Below are 18,135 nucleotides of genomic sequence, written 5' to 3'. Positions count from 1 at the left end.
GCTACTCTTACCTAATGCTCATGCTTGAGAACTTCCCTTGACAAATTATTCCATCATCTAATAAACCTCAGGATCTACAACTGTTTTTCTAATGGCTCTTGTAGCTATCCTCTAGTTGTTCACAATTCAATTCTACATGTTTGCTAATTTCATTCCACAGACCCATGGCACTGCATATGTGTGAAATATGATGGAGACTTGACACTATTCCCTACCTGTGATAGCTGAGGGCTATTTCCTTCTTTTTTATCACCAGTCCAATTCTCTCAAGTGTTTACAGACTTACTCTTCTTGTTCTGTTGTCTTTTCTCCAAACTGTACTGATTAAATTTTGTTAAATTTAAATCAGGAAACAATCTTTTCCGCACACCTCTGTATTATATCACCTTCTGAATAAGCAGACAATATTTTAGACTGTACATTATCCATCCCTTACAAAAATATATGACAAACCATTTTTTGTCATGAATGCCAATCTTATTCGTTAAATTCAGTAACAACCTATGTAGGATTCTTCTTGCATTTCCCTTGGAAGTACTGTTTTGCATCAGATTGTCTATCATTCAACATGCCATTTTCTACTTAATCTTCTAGATACTGTGAAAATAATATAATTCTGTTCTTTCTCAGGAAATCTAAAACGAGACTATATCTAACATGAGTAAAATTTAGGCCTGTTCCAATTTCTTATTTTACAGATAACCAAACAATTGCCAACTAGCCTAGCTATTACTATTGTTTTGATCTAATGGAAGCTAACACAGTTTTAAAGGTTTGAGTTGCTTTACACAAAAGCAATTTTAGGTAATTTAAAGCATACAGATTATATACACTTTTAGGATACAGATTATATACACTTTTTAGGATAGCTTTTCCTGGTCCATAGATCTGGTCACAGCTCAGATTTATTTAAGTCAGGAGGGATCCTCTGGAGGTCACCTGGTCCAATCTCTGCTCAAAGCACGACCAGCATAGATTAAATTGTGCAGGGATTTGTCTAGCTGAGGTCTGAATAGCTCCAGGGATGGAGTCTTCATGGCCTCTCTAATGCACACCTAGTCTTTGAGTGTAGGCTGCTCATAAAACTTTGGAACATAGGAACTTAATTCAGATGTGTGGTCTTAACACACTATTTTTTTTTTTTTTTAAACCTAACTCTGAGACATTAAGTATATTGAACATTCATTTTCCTGTAGCTTGCTCATGGTACACCTGTTTTCACACACAACATGGAGCATTATAACTACCAGGACAAGAGAAGGAAACATTAATTTAGATTCAATAACCTTAACTTGGCATTTTTTCCTAACTTTGCAAAATTTTAACTTGCAAGTTTTTGCCAGTTATGGTAATACTTTAATGATGTATACAAGTATACATATATTCTGATGGAGTTAATAGAAGTATTCCTTCTGACACACAAAGAAAATTGGATTTCTTATATCAAAAATTTTAAATACTGCATTTTGACTGGTTTCTCAAAGAAATGAGACTTAAGCAGTAATATCCATGTGTGATGTCTCTTCCCTTGAAAAACCCTCTGTGCTCCTGAACAATTTTAAGCACACTGAAGAAAAGGTTTGAAGATTCAAAGACATTTTTTCACAAAAGTTTCAGGAAATGAGAGGAGATACTCAAGTCCTCATTCAAAGACAGGCTTACAAGATCATCTTTCATCAGTCAACACAAAGGGGAAAATAATGTCGGAGAGCCACTGGAAACCAGGTTTCATTAGATCAGCTGTTCATGGCACAACTTGTCACACTGCATGTAAGCAACAGCTGATTAAAAACTCCCTGTGCACACCACATCCAGCAGAATACTCCAAGGCACTTTGGAGCTGCTTGTCCTTCCAGAAAGCCTTATGCTTACATGAAGAGGTGAAACTTCTCTTTTCCACTGTCTAGTCTATCACCAAAAAAATGACAAATTTATCTGACTTTCAAATAGACTGTTTTAAAAAGCATTTGCTGTTACTGGACTACAGATAAAGTTTAAAAATGTCTTTTAAAATTATGTTTTAAACTGCTTCCTTTTGAAAGTTATTAAGTGTTTGCTGCCTGAATTCTGCGGATAAACACTGAGTATAATTATTTTGAAATACAAGGATGCTTCTGCTTCCCACTGCTTCTTATTTCAGATGCTTCAGATCTAGTACATCTCTTATCTCTGGATCACATGCAGTCGTAAATGCCTCTTGTTGTCTATGTGCTTCAGTAAATTGTTGCGGAAATTGAACTCTGAAGGTCTGTGACAATGAAAAAATCCCTCTGGTACTCTCTATTATATGTATCTAATTAGAAACATTTTATAAGAGTTCTTCAAAGGGCTATAGCTGTATTTCTTTTTTCATATGTAGGAGTTCAAGACAGCTGTGTTATCTGTCAGAAGCCACCACAATGCTGCAGCAGTCACCTATCAACAAGAAGAGAACCTTGATAAACCCACACTTGACCAAGCAGGAGATACTGACAGGAGGCATAGCAATGACAACACAGCTTACTGTATTTATGGAAATCCACACTGGTAAAAGGTATAACTGAAAGGCTAAGACTGGAGATTTACATACTTCTTATTTTTCAAAGTTGTAGCCAATCAGTAAAAGTAGTAACTTTTACTTTTGGGTTTTTTTTTTTTTAAATAAATTATATAAATACAGCTTTATATGGTAGAATATGCTTACCATTCTTCAAGGAAATGTGAATTTATTACCACCTACAAAGAATTACGAGAAAAATTACCTACTCTATGGTTTATTGATACTATGGAGTTACAGGTTTGGAAATTTGCTATGAATCATCACAAATTAATATTGGATGTCTATTTTCTTGGGGAATGGGAAACTGAAATATTAAAATACTTGTGACAGTGCTAAGAATCCATACATCCCTCTTCACACTTCTCTCAAAGTTGGCTAAGTCACATTATCTCCATTTTACTAACAGGAAAAATGAAGGTCAAAGAAATTAAGTGACTTGACTTAATTTCACAGCTCAGTAGAAAAATGATCACAAGGGCACAAGAAACAAAGGTCCAGGTAGCCCACTACTGCCTTTGATATAAACCTGGTCACCAGAACTCACATCTAATACTCTCGTCACTTTTCCTGAAGGAGAAACATGTCACATACTTTTCAAGCATAAACAGTAAGCAACTCTGATAACTATGAACATTTTAAATGTTAGCATGTTTTTTCACAGAACTTTACACAGCATTTCTCTTGCTCCCAAATTCTTTTTGAATTTGTGAGTCGGTTTCAATCACATTTGACTGAGGGCTCCAGACTACAAGATAACACCTTGTGCAATTCAAAACAATTGAATTGTTGTTGTGATTAGTGATTTGCTACTTATTTTCTTTTTAGAAAGGCACAAAATTTGAGTTTTAGAGTCGTCCAGATCTGAAAATATTATGCCTCAAGACCCTTCCATGCTCCATTCAGGAAAAAGAAAATAAGTCAATTTCTAAGATGATAATTACTACATTTGCCATAGTAATTAAAAATGGGATTTTTTAATTCTACCTGGGCAAGAGTATTTGAGTTATTCAAGATTACCTCAAGCCCAGCATGTCTGGAAAGGAACTCCTCTTTCAGATAACACAGTATTTGACAGTAGCAACTGTCCATAATTATAATTTTCTTTGCTTCTGAAGTTATTTTCCCTTAATTTCCTCTGTCTATGAAGATACATCACTTAGAAATGCCTCTCTCTACCACTTTCCTTGAACTAGTAAAAGACCTCACCTAGACTCTCCCGGGAGAAGTCCATTTGCAGTGGCAATGACAGCAGTCTACGGGGTGACTTCATGCAGTCACTTAGTAGGTACCATTCCCTAATTTAATCTGCCCCACATATTTTGCTGTTTCCTTCCCGTTCCCATTGCTTGTGGCTTTTCCCTGAGAGCTGATGAGGGTGTGGGCAGCAAAGCGTGGTGGAGAGTCCAGCTCTAGAAGCCAACAGGAGACACAGGTCAGCAGGAAGCCTCCAGTGCAGAGCAGGACCAGAAAACATAGCCTGAATCCAAAGAGTAATCGGGAGCTACAGCTTGGGTGAGACTCAGTGGGCTCCTTTCTTCTTTTGGCTTCTGTTTTGTTTCAATTTTCTTGTGCGACAAAATTATGCTGGACCCAGAATGCACAGAAGAGATTTACTTTTTTTCTGAAGACATAGCTTGAAATCCTTCTGCATAAGGGAAGCTGGATTTCTACAGAGCACATTACTGCCAGAGTGCCATCCATCTGCCCACATTTAGATGTCTGCAATGCAGATGTCCTCCTCTGAGCACTGTCTAGATTTCTATTACAGTCAATTGAGAGGAGAAGGCACTTCCAGGGCTCAGCTCATTTCTCAGTGTTTGACACAGATCACTCCACCCTTGCTGTTTGAAAAGCTAAACTCTTGCAAGGCAAAATTCCCAATGTCACAGAGCCCATTAAAAATCTCGTGCTGGTGACATCAAAAATGAGATAGTAACTCTGCACTATGTAGATATGCACTCCCTTTTTTCCACATAAACAAAAAGAACAAAGCACTTTAAATGTCACCAGTGTAAAATATCCCCTAATGACTGCTGAAGAGATATCGTCTGAGAACTATTGTCTCTTGTATTCTACTCACACCATTGGTCTGCTAATGCTTAAGCTTGAATCATTCATTTGTTCATTTTCCATTTCTTAGATTCACAGCTCTTTAGGTTTTTGTGGAAAAGACTAGGAGAAGTGCTTACGTGGCAGCTTCTTTTGGGTACTGCATCACTTCCGTTTGTCTTTCAGCTTCTCTTTCAGTGTCCAACTGTACCATCTTAAGATATTACCCTAAACAGTATACGACAAACCTCCATTCCAAGAAACCATGAACAACTCAGGAGACGTATCAGCCCCTTCATACAGCCTTCATAAGAAAGATATGCAATGTTTTCTCCGTGTAGTCAACTCTATTCTTAAATTATTATTACTTTTTTTTCATATGATGCTATCAGGGTTAATAGCCAAATTGTAATAGTAAGCACACAGAAAAATATAACTTACATTTTAGCATTGTTCAGTCTATCTACTGTGTTACACTAGGGTGTTACAAATAATCTATATCACCAAATGGAAGTACTCTCTAACTAAGGAGTTACTTTAAAAAGGGTTTTTACCATTATTCTAACAAATGGGGGCCAGAGAAATGTTCTTCTTGTAATCTCAAATTCTTTTTTTTCCTTTTTTTTTTTTTTTTAGGTTTCTTCTGCATTCATATGTTAAAGCTCATGACCTTTTTAACAAAAGTGCATTTTATCTACTAAAGAAAGTAAGGTAAGGCAGAAATTTTAACAAGACATTTATTTTATCTTTTTGAGTTAGCAGTAGAGATTTAATTGGTTTGGCTTCACTCATCATTCAATTCCTATATTTCTTTTGATCACATCTTTGTTGTGAAACACTTACTAGCAGGAAGCAACTTCAAATATCTGAATACTCAATTTACTGCAACATAGTACATATCCACCCAGCTACAGACACATACATATACATGCATATATTTGCAGATGGGTTGATATTTTTCCTTTTATGTTACTTTCCTAGTTTTTTCAGCATTCTTTTGTTTGTGGAAGAGATTATGAAGTCTTTCAAAATGGAAATGATGAATTAAATGTAAGTAACAGGAAAATGATATACAGATAATTCTCACTTAAATAGAGCTCAGAATGCTTTCTTTATATCAGAATTCTAGTAATATCTCTATTTTTCAAGGCATAACTTGAGCTGGTCAGGCAATAGTGAACCTTAAAATAGTGCTTTTTAGATCCTCTTTTATCGCTCTGCTTAATTCTAACATGAACCTACCAGGATCTACCTCAAGAGCTACTAGCAGTAGAAATCAATGCTGTAGAAGATCTAAAAACTTGAAATCATGGCTTTGAAATGGCATTATTTTTTGAACAGTTCTTATCAGCTGTTAAATTCATATTATAATTGACACAGAAACGAAAGATAGAAATCAAAACTATGTGATGTTGGAGGTCATTTGGTTCTTCAATTCAAGGGCTAGAAATATTTTGAAATTATTTTTCCAAAGACTCCCTTCTAGACCATTCTTAAGACACTAAACATTTCAAGCCCTGGATTTCCTTTTACATAGTGGTCAGTGTAGAAATTGCATTCACAAAAATTCAAGCTATCTTCTATGGATATTTTTTGTTATTAAATCATAGGAGAAAACTGCAGGAATTGTTGCTGTAAAATTTCACTGAAACTTGTAGCACCACAGATCGCTTTACCAATGAATTACCAATGAAAAAGAAACATGAACAGATTACTGGCTACTATAAACTGCTACTGTTTTATCCAAGGCTCCGCCTGAGAGTGACTCTTACCATGGAATGAACCCACTGCAAAACAATCCCACACATTTAGCACAAAAGTGATAGGTGGAAAAACGGTTTTGTATGTCCAAGTCTGCCTCAACTGATAAGAAATATTTGGAAAAATGTTCAAGAATATATTGTATATGTGTTTGCTGCAGAATATGTGAATAGTCCCTTAGCAAGAAGCAGTGTTGTTCCCTACCTGCCATTGCCCAGTCTGGGGACCACCACCCTACCAAAAGATTTCCCTGAAGGTACTAGTTCTTGAAAGCTGTCCAACAAGCCTCACTTGACTGCCCAACCCCTCTGTAGGGGAGCAGTACTTCTCCATGTGGACTCTGTGCCACACTCACCCTGCCATATGCTTGCATTTCACTCAGGGTAAACCAGCCTCACCAGCTGAGGACCACTTCTCTAGGTCCTTTTCAACCTCAGGCAGCCCTAGGAGGAACTCACCTATTCTGCTGAGTGACCTGAGCTGGGTGGGAACATTGTCTCTCCCTCCTGCTTGAACTGGACAATGTGCAACCAGGAAGGCAAGGTCTTCTGGTCCAGAGAAAATAAACATAAAAAATATATTCTTGCTGTAATCTAAAGAGAAGGGTTTCTTACTGGAAAGGTGGGAAGCCATAATTTGCTTCACACATCAGCATATTGGTGGAGCTGCACCAATGTATTGACTGTTTCCTTGGTGTATCTGGCCTTTTCACAAACACCCAAAAAGAAAAATCTTAATTATAAATCAATCAGTGAACAGTTTATTTTAATGGAGTTTTCAGCAGCTGTGCCCATTTAAATTCCCTATTAAAAATACAAACCAGGACACTCAGAATTCTTTCAGTGTTCATTTTTAACAGAATGCAAAAAATAAAATCAATAGATACTGTTGCTAGGAACAGAGCTCTACTGACATTTATCTAGATTCTTTTATTGATGGCTCAGTATTTGAGTGCCAACTGCAACTATTTATAACGGGAATCCATCTCCTTCAGTGAATACATCAAAATTCTTGCTAAAACTAAGCATTTTACAGTAAGATCTTTTTGATAAATTGAGAGGTTTGTCTTCAGCTTCCCAGGTATTTTTTCCTTCCTTCCGTTTTCTTTGACTTAACGCCTTAACAGTCAAAGCCATGAGGCGCCTGACCATTGAGTTCACAAGGCTTTGAGTTTAGTCCTTGGCGTTCATAATCCAAAGCAGATTTAATTGAAGCTAAAGATATCTTTGTCATGGGAAAAATAAGCGAGGACCGTCAGGTGCTTTTTTACCTCTCTCTGAACTCTGAACTATTTTCTAAAGCACAAGTTTTCAAAAATTCCTAAGACCACTCAAAATTTTGGAAAAAAATTGAGGGGTGGCTAAAATACTAGGAGAATTTGTGTTCCAGGGTTGGAGAACAGAACACCCGGACTTTCAAGGTCACTGGCTGGCACAGCTGTTTTGGGAGTTGGTGGCTGTTTTGATAGTACCAGTCAACTGCAAAGGTCACTTCCCATTCTTTGGAGACAACAAACATACATAAATTGGATCTGCAGAGTTTTTGCCTTTAAAGGGACCCCAACTAGCATAGCTGTTTAGAGCCAACAGTACTATGGAGACAGACTGAATTTTGTTTAGAAGGCTAAGGCAGCTGGAGTGGGTGGAGCCAAATTCTAGAGGCACAAAAACTGTTTTCGTGAAACTGTATGGTGAGCACAGGGTTAGATGCAACTTCCTTGGGTAGGAGGTGCATACCTGTGAGATTGTCACCATGACTGACCCACTGAGTGATGCTAATGAGCCATAGGGAGGGAGGGAGTAGGACAAAGAACATGTAAGATCATGCACCTGGGAAAACATAATCTGGGAGTGCAGCACAGACTGGGATCCACCTGGCTGGAGAGCAGCTCTGTGGAAAGGGACCTGGGGGTCCTGGTGGACAGGAAGCTCAACATGAGTGAACAGTGTGCTGTTGCGGCCAAGAAGGCCAACAGGATGCTGGGTTGCATCAAAAAAGGCATTGCCAGCAGAGATAAAGTAGTCATCAACCTGCTCTACTCAGTGCTTGTCAGGCCATACCTGGAGTACTGTGTACAGTTCTGGTCCCCTCTATATAAAAAGGATGTAGACAGGCTGGAAGGGGTCCAGAGAAGGGCCACCAAGGTGATCAAAGGACTGGGAAGCCTGCTGTATGGGGATAGGCTGGGAGAGCTGGGTTTGTTCAGCCTTGAGAAAAGGAGGCTCAGAGGGGATCTCATCACCATGTACCAGTACTTAAGGGGCAGCTACAAAGAAGATGGAGACTCCCTTTTTACATGGAGTCCCATGGAGAGGACAAGGGGGGATGGACACAAGTTGCTCTTGGGGAGATTCCGATTGGACACCAGAGGGAAATTTTTCACAGTGAGGACAGTCACCCACTGGAATAATCTCGCCAGGGAAGTGGTTCACTCTGCCACATTGGACACCTTCAAGAGTCAGCTGGAGAGGGTGCTGGGCCATCTTATCTAGACTGTGCTCTTCCCAGAAAGGTTGGACTAGATGATCCCTGAGGTCCCTTCCAACCTGGGATTCTGTGATTCTGTGATTCTTTTACACCCTTCTTGTACATCAGGCAGGCAAGACTGCCTGATTTGGCAAGATCAGTATGTTTTAATACAACATGGCTTATTTTTTCAGTCTTTTTCAATCTTGAATGTAGTCAATGAGGTAAAGAATAAATCTGAAGCTATAACAATAAAATAAAAGTAGATACTCAAACATCACTCCTTCTAAAAGAGCATAAAATACAAAATGGACTTCATTTTCTAATTCCTTCAGGGAAATCCAAGACTATGTGTGTCTAAAAATCATTCAATTCACGCTGCAACCAGACTGCGTATATTCAAAGGAAGTACTAGTCTAAAAATATCTTCCTCGTTTACCAATCAATCAATATTTGACTTTACTGAAATCACCAGAAGACTTTACACTTTGTTTATTAGATGACTTATGGCTTTCCTCAGGGAGGCTTATACCTGGCTCTGTGTGCATGTTTGGTTCTGTATTATTCAGGAAACAAAGAAAAGCCTTCTCTTACCATATTTTAGGGAAACTGTCTTTTCATTCACTTTCACCTTGCATCAAAAACATTAGCTAAAAATATTGCATGCATTAGGTTTTTCCAGTTCTGAGAATACACTGGTGATGTAATCAGGTAATTTTGTGGTCCAGCCCTCTTATTATATATAGACTGGCCAAATTCTATTTCCCTAAGTGTGATACAATCAAAGAATACCATGCTGTTCCTTATTCATGGCTTTGAGTCTCATTCATGACGTAACCTCCAAATCCTTCTTTTTTGGTAAAATTATGGTAATTGCATTTCTCTGATTGTATCTTATTTTCTTTCTCTGAAAATACCTGTTGATTCTCTCTACTGCGTATCTCAAATACCCTAAATAATGCTTTCACTCTCTTTCCTCCGGAACTCCAGTTTGCACCTCAGTTTTTGGTGAGGTGAGAGCACATGCCTTTTTGGACTCAGAAAGGTTATCTTTACCGCTTCCTTTACCATTAACCTTCTTGTCTCAAGTACCTTCTAGATCAAGCATTCTCAGAAAGTCCTTTATATTTTAAAAATAAAATAGGAGAGACATTTTCATAGACCATCCAGGAGTAAGGCTGCCATCTCTGTAACTACAGATGCAAAAAACTCGGGACATTTAATCGTTAAGACATCACTGACTGGGAAGCCTGCCACCAACATCCACACTTGATGCACATACATTGTCTTTTGGCTCTCTACAGCTATGCCCATCTGCTTCAGTGGCGTGGTGCCCGCTTATCAGCTAGTTGGACAGTTTCAGTATGCAGAGGTGCCAAATAAAGGTTTTACATGGGTAGCCTGTATAACCCTGAAAGTGCCATTTCTATTGTAGAAAGAAATGCTAGTGCTGAGATACTAATAGACTATGTCTCTGTGCATTTTTTTGCACTCACTGAAGATGGGTTTTGCCAAAACCATTTTTACATCTCTTTTACAAAGAAAGATATGGTACTGGTAGTCAAAGGGAAAGAAAGCAATACCTACAGATAAGTCACTGATGAACAAAGCCATTATAAGATGAATCACAATGTAAAATAAAGGACAAAAAGTCCATTTTAAAATAAAATTCAGAGAGTATGGCAGATTAGCAGTATAGTTTAAGTATTGTGCACCATATGCCACTAATTCAGAGGACAAAAAAGCATACAAAAATGCAACCTCACCTCATTTTACACATTTTGAAACAAGGAAAGCTTTGCAAATGAAGGAATTAGATGACACTGAAAGGGATTCAAACAGATTATTATATGGCAACACATAGCTGAGATGTTCTAAATAGGCCTAGTTTGTCCTACGGTGATGACACGCCATTCCCACAGAAATGTAATGAACCTTTTTTTTCCCCTGTTTGTACCAGTATTTTAGTCAATATTTTAATTAGGAAACATATTGTTTTAAAAATTTATTTCCCCTCATTGCACGAGTCAGGGTCACAAACTTCCATGGAGACCATAACTGTATCAGAACTAACTACAATAAAATAAAATAAAATTGGATCTCCATATAAAGGTAAAAGAAGAAGTTGCAGCTATTTGGAATGTGAACCTTTAATCACAGAGTAGTCCCTAATAAAAACATCACATTATTTCTTTAGGCATAAAAAAAACTCTGTAATTTTCACATTCTCAAGAGGAATTCAATGGAAAATGGTTCATGGAATCATTAGTTATTGCCTGTGATGAAACAAACAAAAAACCTGCATGGATTGCCGATTACAAGGTGAAAGCAGGTAGTTAAAATAGTTCTGGCAAGAAACATTTACAAGTTCAGAAGATTATTTTGTACAAGAAACTAGTGATTAATGAAAGACCCAAAGGTTGGGGACTTATTGGAAAAGATTTAGTAAAAAAAAAACCACCCCAAACCAAAAACTCTGGAGTAATACTCTTCTAGAGTTCTTGTAAATCCATCATTAAAATATGTGGATAGTGTAGAAAATCAAAATAAAAAATAGCTACAGTTCTACTTGGATGTATCAACTGAAAACAGCTATTGTTCAGTGTAGATGTTATTGCAAGCTAAGGCTAGACTCCATATTCTTTTTATAGCAGTCCTAACTCAACAAATCGGAATCTAAGGAGATTATTTAACCTTTAAATTAAACAAGTCTTTAGAAAAATTCTTGAGAAATGCATGATGAGGGAATTAAACTGACTTGCAAGATACAAGATACACATGAATTTGTCATATAGCATTAATACAATCAATTCCAGCATAATTTCTGATATAACAACATTAGAAGATATAGGAAATAGAGTCAAGAAACCCAATGGTATGACTACAGGATCCAAAAGCTGCCTTGAAACAGAAGATTGCACAACTTTGCTTTGCTGAGAGCGGTGATGGGCAAGATGACTTTCAGAAGTTCCTCCCAACCCAGCATTCCTCTGATTCTTTGATTCTTACGGGTCTTTCTTGGCATTAGGACCTTACGCACAGCTCAGATACAAAAGCACACCCCTTAGTTCGATAAACACTCAGTGTTACTCAGACCCTTTCCCAGCACCTTAAAAAAAAGAAAGAAAAGCAGGTTGTTGAAAGGATGATAGCTCAACAAATTACAAGGAGGTAAGAAAGGTCACCAGTGATGGAATAAACAGCTGATACTTCAAATGGGGTGAGAATATATCCAGATGTCAAGACGTTATTTGATGACATTAGTAATGAAAGGCATGGTAGCTCCCACAGTGTGGCAAAAGAGCCATGTGACTTTCGTTGCAGCAACCTAGCTTGCCATGCAAAATCTGAGCACTACTGAGCCAAGAAGCTTTGCCAGTGCCCCCAGCATTGCCACATCAGAGAGACTGTGATGACAGTTTTATGACAGGAGACAACAGCATGACAGACCGATAACTTTGCTTGGAAAAGCAAGGTTTTTTTAAGAAACTGTCCTGAATTATTCCAAGTTCTGTAAGGTACAATGAAAATTGAATGGGTTTCTCTCTCCCTCCCTCCAATTCCATTTCTGAGTGCCAGCTTAAGTGCATACTCCTCCTTGTCTGTGGAAATAAGCACTGAAATACCCAGTAGGGAAATACTGTCATTTTTTAATCGCCGTTGCCTTAAGATCAACAGGATAATTTTGTGACCATTGAAAAAATTTGTAACTATGCAAGCTAAAGTTCATGCTTATATTTCATGCTTGAATTAAATTAGAATATGCTGCTGGCCTGATTGATTGGATGTTTGAAGAACAATAATGTATTTCATGCAAAGAAAAAAAAAAAGATGCTTCCAAGCATCCAAAGGGAATTTAAATAAAATACCAAAAATTAAGAAAAGCGAGAATGAGAAGTTACCCATGTTAATTTACATCATCATCCAATTCTTTTTCATGTATCTCTGCAGAGGTTTACTGGATGCTGCTCTCAATATTTCTTTTTATCTTCATCCCCCAGTCCAGCTTTGTGCTTTATTTACTGAATGTCATCCACAATCAGTTGTTTGTCAGATTTTCTTAGGCTAGCTGATTTACTGTACCTTCTGAGTTCATCTTAAGCATGGATTACATTCCTAAGACCCTGGCTGGGCAGGGTAATAGTTATTAGTCCCATGTTAGAGCTGAGAAATTTCTGCCGCAAATGAGTCTGGGGCGCTGAAGGCAACCATATTATTCATTACAAGTGAGACAAACCCATGTTGTGCACTAATAAGGAGATGCTCACTTTGATCATGCAATTAAAGATTGTTGCATATTTCAAAAACACAGGTGGCTAAATAAAGGTCACGGAGGCAGCTTCAGTTCTGGAACTTTCTCAGTCTTCAGTGCTGCGTTTGCAGCTTTAATAGACTCTTGCTCCAGTGCATGTAAAAGAGCATGTGCAGTTATTTTCACAGCTGTGCTTATACTGTGGATAGTGGGTGTTACGCAGTCAGGCAGCCACAGTTAATAATGTGTGATGAGCAGTGTCCTCCACATTAGCTGATATTAGCAAGATAATGCTCTTTTAGCTCCCATGTAATTCTTCTGTTAATACATAGGTATAAATACTTCTATCTCATTTTAAGGAAACATTAAAAACAAAAAGAAACCCTAAAACACTATTACAGAGAGATGTTGATCTATACATGAGCCATTACAGACCCTCAGCCTCTCAGAGCAAACCTGTGCAACAAAGGCAACAAAAATCACAGGAGGCAACACCCCACCAGACACAATTATTTGAGCTAGAGGCTTCTGTGCTCTGCCCTCCTCCCTTCCCCCCCAGAGAAGGATGGCTTCCCTCCTCTCCTCCACACGGCTGGTGCAATGAAAGGATTGTATCTTTTGTTCTCCATCCCACACAGGTGCCAGTTGCCTGAGCCAGGAGGGGCACAGCCAGAGTGATGGCCTGTGCAGCCTCCAGGGTTCGTCCGTCTGTTCAGCAGGAGCAGAGCCTGCTCCTTCAGCGCCGTGGCTCTGTTGAGGGATGGACGGCTGCATACTGGCTCTCCTGCCTAGAGTTTGCTGCCATACCCTAATTTGAAATCACTGCCCATTCAAACAAACCTAGATGAATTTGCAATGGGGACAAAAGACAATCTGAAACGATGCCCTGTGGCATCTCTTCCCTCTTTCCATGTCAAGTGTTGGACTGACATTGCAAAAAAAAAAAAAAAAAAAAAAATTAGAACTCTTCAGTATAATGGCTATAAAAAAAATCCATTCATTTTTTTGTTTTTAATTCCATTGACATAGATGATCAGAACGGCTCAGTTGCCTTAACTTAAAATAGTAAATAGACTTCTGCAAAAGTTTCATTTGAAGGGCTTAGCTGTAGCCTGCTTATAAAAGTGGTTAAATATCAAGGTCCTATAATGGAAAATGCTAGACAACTTTATGTGTAAACACTTATTGCACTTATTGTCAAACCTGACTATCACTACGTAAATCATGAAATAGATCCAGTCATTTCTTTTCCCCACCCTCCTTTAGAACTTCAGACATTGAGTAAATGCACTGCTGGCACTTCAGTAATGTTCAGCAGATATGTCCCCATCTTTTATGATATTTCAAAAGAAACAGAGTCCCAGAGAAAAGCTCTGCTGTCCTTTTGTCTACAAGAAATTTCAGTAGATTGCCCAAATCTTGTTGCTTTTTGCTGGTCATCTCTCTTCATTGTTAGAAATTATTTTGCCCTCATTCCTTCATTACAGACATCCCATAGTGGTAGTAATTCAGAGAGCAAACAGGAGAATTTCCAAAGGAGAGTAAGGAAGACAGGAATATTAATGCTGCAAAGAGAGTTAGAGAGAAGTCTCAGAACATGAAGGAGTGAGTGAAAGGTTAAGTAAATAAGATAACGTTCAAATACATAAGCCACAAGAGGTCATTGGAGAATATGGTCACATTTTTAAGGCATAAAAATGGTAATTTCACTGAAAGAAGAAAATTATAATTCTAAAATGTAGACAGGTTCTGTGCCTCACATAAGCACTTGGGAACAAAAGCCAGAAAGATAAGTATAAAACTCCAAGGGAGGGGAAAAAAGAAAAAAAGAAGAAAAATGTCAGAGTATCATTATCAGGTCAGTAGTGGTCAGCAAGAAATTAGAGTTGGAGGATTAAGAAAACTTTCATGGCAGCTGGATCCTGTCCCAGAACACTAAGGAAATGGCAAGAAATATAAAAGAACAATTAGCTTGCATTTGCAATCTCTTAGCTGCCGGACCACACTACCATAGAAAAGCAATGGTAGTAACTGCAAAGCAGTTTGGCATTAAAATGAAAAGGAGGAAATATGGAACCCATAGACTTATCACATAGACTGAGCTATAAGATTAGAAAACCAACTCTGTCCCACCAGACAGAATTGGTCCAAAGGAATCTGAAAGTCTTGACTTAGCAGTATCAACATGGATTCATCTCAGGGCTTATGCAAATGTTCTCGGTGTTACCTGGGCTGAGTAGCATAAGGCAGACCTAGGAAGAGGGTAATCCTTAGAAATCTCTGTCCTTTCCCATTACCGAACACTCATGTGTCTCACCCAGCCTGAGACCATATTTGCCCAGGGGTGAATGGATGGGGAGAAAAGGATAGTGCACCCTGGTCCTCTGCCCAGCTCCAACAGTTGCAGTGTCTTTGGCTGAAGTAATTCTGCGGCAACCTTGCCTGCTCCCAGTTTAAGTGAGTGCCTATTGTCGTGATGACATTCCCGTGGCACTAATTTTGGAACAAAATGCTGCAGAAAGCAGATGAAGCATCATAAGAGGCTGTTGTGCAGCTGGGATATCTAACTCACATTCCCTATTTACCCCAGAGCTGTTCTTCTAAGTGTGCCGATGCTTTTGCCTGCTGAAGGTGTATTAGGAAGCAACGAAGTGGATATTTTTTTAGTTATCCCATAGGATATTCTTGCAGAACATTCAAACTAATAAATGGCAAGTCTTATAGAAGGTCTCAAGTGCAGATTGCAGATGTGATCCCCTAACTCTCACTGGAAAGACGCCAGAGGCTGGTCTGTACAATAGTTTTGATTCAGGAGGGATTTCTGTCTTAATACCTTATTTTTGTTGTGGAAACTGAAAGACCACTATATATAAACCTGAAGAAATTAAGCCTTAAAATCCTACAGTGCAACATTTCTATTGATGAAAGAAAGATACGGGAACATCTGCTTAGCTACAAGAAAGTCCTGTATCTTTGTCTTAAGAAACATGTTAGTCCCCTAAATTCTTGACTGGCATGAATTGCACGGTTCAGAATCTTTCCTCAAAATGATCTGTAGCCAGCATGTATAAATCACTGCTATGACAGATTGGGTGAGAATATCCGTTTGGTGTGGCAAGTCTGCAGCTCCTTCCCATATGCCTTTTGATACCCAATCTATTCCAAACCTTGTGGCTTTGGCATGGTGATAAAGAAATCACAAGAAATCAAGGGAAAGGAACAATGCCCTGTCCAGCAAATTCATACCCTTTTGCATGATTAATTTCCTTACTTTGCTCTCTACATGTTAGAAAGCAAGTAAGACAAGGACCCTAAACTGGATACGTATAGCATGTCTGGGACACAGAGATGTAATGAAATTTTTCACACTGAGGACAGTCACCCATTGGAATAATCTCCCCAGGGAAGTGGTTGACTCGGCCACGTTGGACACCTTCAAGAGTCGTCTGGACAGGGTGCTTCTGTGATTCTGTGAATTAACAGGACGCTGTAAGAGTTAGCATTATGGCTAATGTTCTCATTTTATATTAATTCTTATGAATTAGAAAGCAAAAGAAGGCTGGGGTTCATTTAGTATCACAACTGGAAGATACCAAGACTATTATCCACAGTGCAGTATTTTTTAAAGATATATCACAAGGGTTGGGGCACCTCCACAGACAAACATTTATTAAAGAACGGTTCTATGAAAACCAGTCTTGATTTGGAAATAGCTCTGACATCCATTGTACTTTTAAATGGTAGTTTACCAAGAAGAAAATTTTTCAGGGAGAGGTAAAACTTTCCCAAACAATGCAGAGGACACCTGCTCTAACCCTTTCAGTAATAGATACCTAACAGGAACCTATTATGTGATATAAATAACCCTTTCTGGTTCTTGAACTGAAGATCAGTTGTGAAAGATGTATGTAAAAGATCAGTTGTCTAAGCATCTAAAATGCACTTGCTTAATAACTACCCTCTATCTGGATAAGATCATTCTTATTGCAGGATAAATGCTACAGAAGGCAATTTATGGGTGGACAGGAGTCTTATGCAGTAGCCCCTGTAATTCTGAAAACTCCAAATCAGGCCTTAAAAGTCTAAGGCAAAACAAAGAAAAAAATGTGTTGCAGATAGAAAAATAACGAATAACACAAAATAACATCTTGGAGATTTGATCCCTGTGTAAAAAACTACATTTTTATTCCTGCTTGTTAAATATTATCCTCAAGTGGGAGAGCTGCACAACCAATTTAGATGCCTCCAGAGAAAAAGGGATGCTGTTTTACTCAAAAAGCCCTCTTATGATGACATTTTAAGCTGTGATCAGCATTTTCTAGCCAGAAGAGGAACTTTAAAATGTTAATAAATCCTAAATGTGCATATGGCACGGCAAGAATAAAAGGAGAAAAAACAGAGTTCTGTCTTTCTAATAACAACAAAGAAGGATTTAACTCCACTGTACAAATAAGGGTTCATTTTTGCCCTTAATGGAAATGTTTGAGACCTGGAAGAGGAAAATATACCTAACTACATGTACATGACTGCTATTAGATCATCAGTATAAATGCTACTTCATTACTATGTTATCCTCCTTTCCAGTTAATGTGATTAAAAAAAAAATTATAGATACCACCACAAAGTTCCTATTCCAATGTTATTTATAAGGATATTTTTTTTTTAGCTCAGATTAATTTCGAATGATGCAATGAAAACAGTGCAAATATACCCAGCAAGTAATCCAAACGTCACCTGAGCAGGCAATAAAATTCAAATATCAGCCTAACACCATTTCTATCCGAGGTTGACTTCACAACTGAACTTGTGTCTTTAATTTTTTTCATTTCGTTGTCAGACATACTGTTGAAAGAATTTTTTAGGTTGTTTGTAGCTTTGCTGTACTCCAAGAATAACTTTACACTTGTCAGTTGCTTCTGGCATATTTAGAGATTTCCCAGTAGTATGAGATTTCCTGCCTTGTGTTGATGTCTTAAGAAAGATCAGGTAAGCACTCTGTAATGTCTTCCCTGGCACAGTAACTGCTTTTTTTTCTTTTTTTTTTTTTTTTCCCATAAAGGATATCTGC

At 38.1% G+C, this 18,135-nt stretch overlaps 1 protein-coding gene across 2 annotated transcripts in view; it reads right to left on the bottom strand.

Moving 5' to 3' along the window:
- NKAIN2 (sodium/potassium transporting ATPase interacting 2) overlaps window positions 1-18,135 on the bottom strand; it is a 557,051-nt gene that overhangs the window by 270,643 nt on the left and 268,273 nt on the right. The gene's annotated exons all lie outside the window — the stretch shown is intronic.

The sequence above is a fragment of the Phalacrocorax aristotelis genome, chromosome 3 (assembly GCF_949628215.1).
Source record: "Phalacrocorax aristotelis chromosome 3, bGulAri2.1, whole genome shotgun sequence".
NCBI lineage: Eukaryota > Metazoa > Chordata > Aves > Suliformes > Phalacrocoracidae > Phalacrocorax > Phalacrocorax aristotelis.
The sequence above is the reverse complement of the archived record's forward strand: the minus strand, read 5'-3'. Positions and strand labels throughout refer to the sequence as shown.